Genomic DNA, 11,611 nt, shown 5'->3' on the forward strand with positions numbered 1-11,611 from the left:
ACACCATATGGTGTCGTAAGTGGTCATAAGGTGTTTGAGGGGTCATATGACAACATAAGACACATAACGATACCATATGGTGTCCTAATGGCTCATAGGACACCATATGACCCTTAGAACATAATACGACCCCTAACAACATCTAAGGGGTCATATGGCATTCTAAGGGGTCATAGGACACTATATGATCCCTTAGCACACCATAGGACCTATAATGATGCCAAATAGTGTCCTAAGGGGTCATACAACACCAAATGACCCTTTAGGACACCATATGGTGTTGTTATGGGTTGTATGGTGTCCTGAGGGGTCATATGACATCCTATGACCCCTTAGGACACCATATGGTGTCGATATGGGTCATATGGTGTGTTAAGGGGTCATATGGTGTCCTAAGGGGTCACAGGACACCATATGACCCATAACAACACCATATGGAGTCCTAAGGGGTCATATGGTGTCCTAAGGGATCATAGAACACCATATGACCCATAACGACACTTAAGGGGTCATAATACACCATTTGACCCCTTAATACACCATACAACCCATAAATATTATCCAACCAATACATCCACATGATCCAAAGAAACCAATACATTCATTTTCTTCAAAGGTTCTACTTTATATCCTATCTTCTTTAAAAAGAAAAAGAAAACTGACCACCTTGTCAATCTTCTTATCACCTTATATATATGCAAACAAAAAGAAGATATATTGGAGGGAGAGGAAGAGAGAGGGGAGCGAGGGAGGGAGAGAGAGAGAGAGAGAGAGAGAGAGAGAGAGAGAGAGAGAGAGAGAGAGAGAGAGAGAGAGAGAGAGAGAGAGAGGCACCTTGTATGTGCTTGAGAGGGGAAGAGAGGGAGACAATACACATACATACACACATATGTTTGTATATATATTTAATATATTATTTATTATTATATATATACATATACATATATATATAAATATTATATATTTTTTATTTTTTATATTATATATAAATTATATATTATATTTATATACACATATTATATATATATATATGCAATAGCATATTATACACACTCTCAAAATTTAACAAACTTAGCCTGTACGTGTTATTTATAGTAAAAATAGTGCGTACACGCTTTTTATAGTTAAGATAGAACGTACATGCTTCTTACACCATAAGTACTTCGTATGCACTTTTATACCATAGGTACCTCGTACATGCTTTTGTCTGTTTAGGCTTGGAAATAGGCCTGGATGACAAAGCTACGGTTTGGAAGTTTGATTTCCCTCCATTTCCCTCTTTTTGGCATGTTTTATTTTATCAACTTGGTTTCTCGACTTTGTCATCATCAGGTTTACACATAATCAAGTGGGTATTTCTAAAGTTTCCACCATATTTTCACCCATCTTCTGAGCTTTCTAACCATATAATTTTTTAAAAATTTGAACAACAATAACATATTATTATTGAATTTCTTTTACCAGTGTCTCCATAGTTCTCACAAACATATGTGCATCATTTTTTTAATAACTTTTGATATTATTATCCAAATTTTAAAAAAATTATATATTATTGTAGTGAACTTGATTCTTTACAATTTAAAAAAAAAAAATTTGCATTTTCAATTTATTTAGTGCAACTTATGCTTCACGCACGAACAGGTACCTAATTTTCAGGATGTGCTCTATCGGAAAAATCATAAAAAAAAATACTCAACAAAAAATTATAAAAAAATACACATCTTCTAGTGCTCACTCTTACCTATCTTTCTGCCAAAGGATTTGTTAAAATACTAAATCTAGATATGACTTTTTTGATGTGCACATCAGGCACTATGTTATGTTTTTCTGAAAAAATCAGGGTCTATTTTTCATGCACAAAGGATTTGACCCCCTTAATCTTATCCAATTTTAAAAAAGTTTATTAGTTTGGAAACTAGATTCAGAGTACTACAATATTTTTTGTTTGATTATCTTCATATCTTGAGTGGATGACTTTCAAATTTTGCCTCCAAGTTCAGGTTCACCTGATTTCAGAAAAAAAGTGTCCACTTATACCCCCCTTTTTGACCACCATCTCTGTGCACTTACCCGCAAGTGGACCCACTAAAGTTATGATGTAGAACCTCTAGCTCACCATCCACTTCATCTCAATCAGTGGCCCCACCATCGGCTCACCTTGACTCACCTTGGATATGTGGTATCATCCCATGATGTCGCAATGATTAACCTCCTCGCATCCTCGACAACGGGGTCGAGACAACCGTTTGATCTGCTCGAGCTTTATCCTCTGGCCACGATGATCGCCAACCTTAGCCACTTAAGCATCGGGTACCTTTTTGACAGCAATTAAGACATCATCATCTATTAATGTATGTATAGATTGAGAATTTTTTAGTAGCTCAATCTTTAGGATAAGGAAATCAGTTGAAATAACATAAGGTTTAGACTTAGGAAAATTAATGTGGCCGCTGAAAAAAATTAAAGGGGACCCGGCTAGGATGATGTAGGTAGACATAACCTTAGGAAATAAAAGGGGGAACCCAACCATGGGACTAAAAAGGTATAGTATGAGACTTAGGAAAAATTAATAGGGGCCCGAAAAAAGAATTAATGCCTAGGAAAAGATATGACCCCTCCAATGACGACATGACCGTCAGACTTAAGTGAAAAAAGTAACAAGGAATTAAAATAGGTTTAAGAGTTTAACAATATGACCTAATCAAGAATGGACAAACCCTAAACCCTAAGCCTGAAACACAAGATAGAGAGGCAAATAAATTCAAAATGACCAATATTTTGACTAAGGCATGAAGATTTTTTGCACAGTCATTTTCAGGACTATCAGTGGCTCTGGCTGGGGATGTTCATTTCATTGAAATGTAGCAAGAATTTAGAATCTCATATGGAGAAGACCATTGCAGAGTAGACTAAAAGGTAAGTTACCTAGATAGGGCAACTCAAGCAGAAAAGGAAACTACTCTACTTATGTACAAGACCTAATGTAATGTTCATGGAAAATAGCTACTTTAAGAAAAGTAAAGCTTCAAGAATTGTCCATGAACAAGAAATTGAACAGTATCACCATTTATCTCTTAGAAAAAATATGAATCTTCTCCCCACTTGTTCTAGATCAGATATGGGCCAAGACAAATGGCATCAAACTTGCCATGTTATCCTTTATCTTACAATCTCGCATTCCACACCAGAACCAAATCATCTGAAAATTTCTTGTAGTTGATCTTTTGTCATACAAGTTATTCACTTGTATCTGTAATTTTACATTTTTGGTATTAGCTTCTCTTCTAGTTTCATCTAACTCCATCAAAGCTTCAACCCTCAACTACATGTCATTATCTATGTTATTATCATAAGTTTGGACAAACTTATATATTTCTATCAGGTTGTTTAGAGGTAACCTTGCATGCATACCATACACCAAGTCAAAAGGAGCACATCCTATTGCCTTTTTAACTATTACCCTGTCTACCCAAACTACAACCTTTAGCTTTGAATCCCAAGCCTTCTTATTTTTCTCCAAGATTCTTTAAATGATTTTCATCAAGCTCTATTTGCTTGATTCAACTTGTCCATTTCCCTGTGGGTGGTAAGGTGAGGAGAATGAGATCTCGATACCATACTTATTGCAAAAATCTCTGTATTCCTCTGACCTAAAACTCATGGCATTATCAGAGACTATTCTTTCTAGACATCCAAATCTAGTCAATACATTATCTATGAGAAAATCAATCACCACCTTAATTGTTGCTTTTCTAGTTGGTATAGATTCAACCCACTTAGTAAAATAATCAATAGCCACTACAATCCAAGAGTGGCCACCACTGGATTTACACACTATTTCTCTCATTAAATCTATGCCCCATTTCTGAAATGGAGCCTGCGCATTTATAGGTTTCAATGGTAGATTTCCTGAAAAACTTCAACTTTCCTAAAAAAACTTTGGCATGGATCACATTTTCTAACTAGCTAATTGGCATACTTTAATATTGTTGGCCATCCAAACCCAACTCTCAATATCTTATGTGTAGTTATTTTGGCCATATAATACTCTCCAGAAATCCCACTATGCATTTCTGTCAATAGTTTATGAGCTTGATCTTGGTCCACACATTTTAACATGACACCATCACTATTTCTCCACCAAATATTTCCATTAACAATGGCATACTTTATAGCATGTAGTTTCAATGTCCTCTTTTTGTTATCACTCATATCTTTAGGACATTTCATCTCCTACGAGTAGTATATGACATTATCATATCACTCACAACCATCCATATCACAGAGATAAGCTATTTTTTCTTCTTATGTAACATTTATCTGATTGGCATCCAAATTGCTTTGAGCCATTAATTTGGCCAATCGATGTCTTCTCACCAATTTGGTGATTTGCATACTGATGTTAAACTCTTGAATCTTGTTGATCCACCTACATCTTCTTCCTAACTCTTGTGTGAAGATGTCCTTGACTACAACACTAGGCACATATGCATCCACTATTTCTCCCATCAGATAACTCTTAAAAGCCTTCACTACCTTTATGAGTGCATAAGCCTTCTTTTCATTTAAATCATACTTCAACTCTGTAGCTTCTAAATATTTACTAAAAAATGCTATGGGTTGTTCAAAACCCTTAGAGTTCTTTTGCAGCAAGACTGCAACAACAGCATGGGAATATGCAAATGATAATATTTGAATATGTTTTCCATAATCAGGTGTCTTTAGAATAGGTGCATTCTTAATGACTTGCTTGATTTATTAGAATGCCTTGGTTGGCTCTCCTTCCCATTCTAACTTTGCACCCTTTTTCAACATCTTGGATATAGGTCTATTGATTTCAGCAAAATTAGTGACAAACCTTCGGAGAAAATTAATCTACCCAAAGAAATATTGAATACCTTTCACTGTCTTGGGTTGAGGGACTTTATCAATTGCAGCTACCCTCTTTGGGTCAATCCTTACACCATCTTTTGAAATAATGTCACCCAGTAGTTTACCCTCAGCCACCCCAAAAACACATTTCTTTGGGTTTAAAGATATTCCATATTCAACAGCCTTGTTAAAGATGTTTTTGTTACCATATTTTCACTTTTAGGATCAATTAGGTAGAGTCTCCATGTTGTCAAGCAAAAGGTGAATTTTAAGACTTCTTACATTGTATTCATTTATAAACAATCCTTACACCATCTTTTGAAGAAATGTCACCCAGCAGTTTACCCTCAGTCACCCCAAAAACACATTTCTTTGGGTTTAAAGATATTCCATATTCAACAACCTTGTTAAAGATGTTTTTGTTACTAGATTTTCACTTTTAGGATCAATTAGGTAGAGTCTCCATGTTGTCAAGCAAAAGGTGAATTTTAAGACTTCTTACATTGTATTCATTTATAAAATACAATTAGCTTTAAGGATTATGGAATTCAAGAAAATAATTTCATTTCATGAAAATGAACATAACATAGAAAGATTCGTGCAATCTTTTCTGGAATAATAATGTAATCTTTACTCATTAAATGTCAAAATGTATATGTAGTCTCACACAAGCCATGAGACTAGACTTTACTTCTTTGAAACAAAAAAAGAACAACAAATATATGAAATAAAAAAAATAAAGGCATAAGCATGTAAAGAGGGTAACCAATCATTGCCTGTATGACTGGTTATGTGTCTTCAATGGTGGTCTGAAGCTGATTGTTCCTGCACGTCTTGAGCCCTTCCAAGTGCCCAAATTCCTGCATTACTCGCAACAATGATGTTAGATCTTGAAGGATCTAAGAAATGGCTGGTTATACACTACATTATCATTAGCTTATACATATATCAGTTGATCTCATTGTGCACCAAAAAAGTAAAGACATGTATCAACAAATATTTTAAAAAAGAAACTTTTGCTAACTAGTTTGTTCCATGTGCAGTAACAAGTCTAATCATTTTCAGTATCAGCATGTGGGGTAAAATGTGGCTCCCACAAGGGTGGAGCTCAACATGTAAATGAAAGGTACAGTAACTACATTCTTCCCTAAGACTATTTAGGTCTAGATTCCTGCCAAACAAATAATCAGATTTGAGAAAAGGAAGGTTATCTGGTGTTGGTGTTTTTTATTCACCATTTAAGAATTCATTTGGAAGAAAATCTGGACTTAAATGGTCTCAGAGTATTCATGGCTTTCATGGAGTAACTAGTGAGTGGTATACACAATGACAAATTAAGGTAGTAAGGTGATACACATTGCCAAAAAAGGGAATAAAAGAGTAATATGTTGTTTGCATTTATCCAAAAGAAGAAGGTAAATTACTCAAAAGATAGAAATCAATGAACTTGAAGCAATCTTATCCAAGTAAGGTCAGAAGCCAAATACATGAATTCATTAACTAGTAAATGAGAAGTAACAGGATGACATGGTTGTCATTATGAAGGAATGATAAGCATTATAAGGCCTTGAGCAAGTGGTTGTTACATTCAAAGCAAGGGTGGCAGTAGTAATCAAGTGTGGTGGTAAGAAATGTTTTCATATTTTAGCTACAGGAGGTAAGGATATATATCCATAATGGCATTCATGTGTTTCTAACTTTTCAATGCCTCATAATTAAACAAATAAGATGTTGATCTTATGCATGAAAGAACAAGAGGAGAAGTATATCACTTCAAGTTATGACAATAATTTTTTCATGTTCATAAGAGGAAATACATATCTACTCTCAGCTAGTAGGTGTTACATAAAAAAAAATGAGTTGTTCAAAATGCATCTCTAACTGATTATCTGCAATCACATATCTTCCATAAACATAAAGGTGCAACTGTGCTTTCAAAGAAGAAGTGATTTGACAACAACAATGTATTCTTCCTCAAGTATGGAAGCCAGGATGCATAATGATGATGCCAACGTAAATAGATGAGATTCTTTCATATGCATTTGAATAGAATCAACAAAATGTGCAAATATCTATAAATGACCATTAAAAGAGCATTTTTCTTTGAGCCTGAAACTTTTATGATCAACTAGAAGGGGCATTATTGATCAGGTATTTCAATAGTTTCAAGACAGCTACATCCCCTTTGGAATGTGTCTTTCCTCTTAAATGTCCACAAGAAATAGAGCATACAAAGTGGCCAAATCAGAATGCACAGATGCAGGTCGAGCCTCAACATTTCGAGGTAAAGCTACAAGAAGAGGGTTGTGACCTATGAGTTTTAGAAAAGCCCAACAATTTTTTTTTAAAAAAAAGAAAAATATAGGTTGACCCCCTTGTTTAATAAGTGGAGGTGTTTTAGAATCGAAACCCCATGGTTTCAAATGGAGCCATCAACACCAAAGCCTTAGCCACAGAAAACCCATTTTGGGGTTGTTGTTTCAAATATCTATGCTAAGCAAAGAGATCATATAGAAAATGATTGGGGCCATGACACCATGTTTTCAGATCAATGCAAATAGAACAGAGCAGGAAATGATTGACATCAATGCATTTTTGTTGCAGATTGATGCAAGCAAAAGGAGGTGAATATCACAACATACGAAATAGAGAAAAGCACGTGAATGCAGAGAAAGCATTTTTCAAGGATGGCAACCATATCCAAAGTGTGTTGGCTAGGGTTTTTTGGAAAACCCATGTCGGCCAAGAGCAGAAAGGAAGAATCATAAGAATCATGAATCAATTCAAGAGTATGATCATGAACATAGGAAATTTTTTGTATAATCTCAAAGAAACCTTATTTTTCCCACAACATGTACTTAGGAAAACTATTTTGCAAAGAATAGAGAGCCATGGTTTTTTATAAGCAGATCGATCCTACCTGTAGTTGCCCAATGGTGAAAGCAGAGTATGCTGAAGCCTCTATCAAAGGGAGTTTTAGACACCCTCATGATGGCAGTTGTGAGAAGTATGGTGGCAAAGTTTTTGCATCCTCATCTTACCTGTATCTTCCTCGAAATGCTTGAATGCAAATGAGATGTTTCATCTCTTTGCATTTAGGTTTTGATTTAGGGTTTTTTATGCGCCCTAAAGAAAATTTCGACCATCTATTTTTTGGTGGCATTTTAATTTTATGCAAAGTGTGAATTAGGTGATCTATGACCTTGTCTTTCCACATGAAAAGCCTAGGCATTTTATATGCCTTAGTGTTTTATGAGACAAGGATTGTAAACCACTTTTCATATAACATGCCCTTTGGTCTTTTGACCATTATCATTATTTTCCTTGTCATTCAAATAAGAATGGTTTCCTTTATTTTTGCATAAGCATTCATTGTATAATAGATGAGTTGAGAGGTGTCATTATAAACCTTCAATTCATTTTGTCAATCTTTAATGAAAATGAGGGCATATAGGGTGGTTATGAGGAAGTTACCAATAAAAGGAGAGAATATAGGTTTCTTTGAATTCTTTGAGCATTTTTAGGGGGATTTATGGTTTGATTAAGCCATGTTGGACTTTTTCCCCCTTTTGGGACACTTTTGGATAAGGTCCAAGGGCTAGATTCTAGGGGTTTTTGTTGAATCTGACCCCAATTAGTTTTTGTTTCCTATCTTCTTGGATTTTTTGGAGGGAGAGAATGGTTGGTCTATTTATTCATGTTTGTAGCTCATTTTTGAGGGAGTTCCTAATTATACAAATTTGGACCTTAGTGACTTTTGACAGTCCTTTGTCTAGTTGTTTGGCATATTTTGTAATTCATATGATTTGGTATTTATAGAAGCTACCTTGGAGACAAATAATAGAGTATTATTACCTTCTTATCATTTACAGAATTGTGCAATTCATGTGATTGATCAAGTTATAAGTGAGCTTTAAATGCCTTCCTTATAGTTTTATCTCACTCTCTTCATGCCTTTTTTGTGAAAGTGTTATGTGCAGGTTACATTTTGTGTCTGAATAAGTGGTGTGAGCTCAATTTCATGAAATCTTTTCTTTCCTTGGTTGATAAAATCTCATCCAAGCCTTCTTGTGAAATAATTATGCATGTGCATGTTTGGAATGAGTTGTGTAAGTTCATTTATGTCATCATAGTATTCAAGTGTCTAGTTTTTATGAGTGTCATAACTTATAGTTTGGTGTATCACTTAATCCTCTTATTTAATTAGTAGTAGTAAGTTTTACTTTCCAAGTTATCCTTCTCCCTTTTCCTGGTAAATTTAGTTGTGTAAATCATAACCAGCTAGGAGTCGGCCTTATCCGGAGGTTCAGTTCAGTCATAGGTGACCCATAACTTTGAATTGATCCCATGTTTCTCCAGAAAGATTTAGTTTGTTAAACATTGTTGAGGGCGCATTTCTAGGAGATAAGAGTTTTCAAGATGATCATAGTGATCACCTTCCTTCTTAGAATGAGTAGTTAGTTCATCCTGATATACAACTAAGAATACATTTATAATGTCAAAAAATGCAACATCCATTGCTCTTTGGAATGTTGCTCCTACGTTTGTTAACCCAAATGACATTCTTACATAAACATAAGTCCCCCAAGGTGTAGTAAATTCTATCTTGTACTGCTCTGATTCTTTAACCATTACTTTGTTATACCATGAAAATCCATCCATCATAGACAAAAGCTCACACCATATGACCCTCTGCAGCATTGCTTCCATACTAGGCAATGGATAGTTGTCTTTTAATGAAGATATATTCAGATTTCTAAAATCAACACATAGTCTAATATCTCCATTCTTCTTTCCCACAGGTACAAATTTAGACACCCATGATGAATGTTAAGCAGGCTTAATGATTCTAGCATCCCTTAACTTGACAAGTTCTTCTTGTATTTTGGGTGCTATGGTTGGGTTAATCAGTCTTTTCTTTTACCTAAAAGGCTTAGCATCTTCCTTTAAAGGAATTTCATGTTGGAATAAGTCTTCCCTATAAGCTTTTAGGTCATCATATGACAAAGCAAAGACATGTCTATATTTCCTTAGCAAATCAATTAGTGTTTTCCATACCTTGGGTGACATCTTCTTTCCAATATACACCTCTTTTGGGGATCCTTCTCTTCCAAGGTTAAACTCTTCTAAATCCTCAAGGTGTGGGGTGGTAGTAAAAATGTTCACCTTATCCTGACTATCAAACACTCTCTCTAACACAACTAATACTTTGGGAATCTTGTTTATCTTGAGCTGAATCACCTCATTCCCAAAAAATGTTTCCTTTCCATTTGTTGTTTGCACAAAAGCACTATAATCAATCTGCTAATTCTCATACTCACCCACACAATGTAGGAATCTTAGAATATCATCATCATCATTGAAAAATTTCCAACTTTCAATGTTGTCAGGGACTGATGGTCTAGTTTGAACCTCAACTTCTGAGATTCTAGCAAAATTATATCTTTTGGCCTTAATGCAATATTAGCCAATAAATTTGCCATCCTATTGTGGCTTCTTTCTTTCCAATCAATGCCAAATGCATCAAAGTTATAAATTTCATCCCATACATCATTCCTGTACTATTTCAATCTTTTGTTTTTTTATGCATACTTTGATGTGATCTGGGATACAACCAATTATGAATCTCCTATGAATTTGAGATTCTTTATCCCATGCTTTTCTGCTAATCTCAATCCCAAAAGTAATGCTTCATACTCTAACACATTATTTGTGCATGCAAAAGACAAAGTAACAGAATATTTGAAAGTTTTTCCATGGGGTGAGATGAATAATACACCTGCACTAGAGCCTTCCTTAAAGATAGCTCCATCAAAATACATTGTCCATAAATTATCATCACCTGATGATTTCTCTACTTCCTTTTCCAATGGTGCAGGTTGTTCCTTTTCTTCTCTTGGGGAGTCTTCAATTTTGAATGCATTGATTTCAATGTCTACAAAATATGTCATGTCCTCATCAGAGTCCTGTTCATGCACAATCATATATGGCACACTTTACTCCCTCTCAATTTTTACATTCTTACCATCAATGCAAAAGGTTGCATAAGATAAATCACACTACAACTAACTTCCACCCATATAAGCACTCCACTTTCTTGACAATAGCATCCCATAATGAGGTGGGATGTCTACAACTAGGACACTAATGGTTAAATCCTTCTCAAGGAAGGTTGCAAGCTTATAAGGTAGTGCCCTTAAAGTACCTATCATAGGTACCTCTCTTGAATCCATAGCACAACATCTGCCCTGAGTGGTATCTACATTTAAACCCATGGCTTGCATTATCCTCATTGGCATGACATTGTTTGAAGCTCAAGAATCAATCATACAATATTTCAATACACCCCCGTTTATGATAGCACTTAAGAAAAAGGGACCCAAATTTCCAAAACACTCATCTAGTGTATCCTTAAGATAAATTTGGGGAATCTAAGAAACCATTCCCTCTAGCTCTTTATCCTTTTTCTCATTTTTTGTTCCCTTGTTCCTTTACAGTAATAACATCACTTTTATGTTCATTTTTGACAGAAGAGGAAACATCGTTAACCCAAGCCATGGATTTCTCCTTATGTTCATCTATTATTAACATTTCTTGTAATGTAACCTTAACTATAATTTGAGAAAGCAACTGCACCATATCAACAGGTGTGTAATCTGGCCATTCAAGAGACATACCTGGTTTTCCTCATGTTTCTTTAGCTTGTTGCTTTCAATACTTTTTTTCTACTTCAGGTCCT

This window comes from Cryptomeria japonica, chromosome 8 (genome assembly GCF_030272615.1).
Source record: "Cryptomeria japonica chromosome 8, Sugi_1.0, whole genome shotgun sequence".
NCBI lineage: Eukaryota > Viridiplantae > Streptophyta > Pinopsida > Cupressales > Cupressaceae > Cryptomeria > Cryptomeria japonica.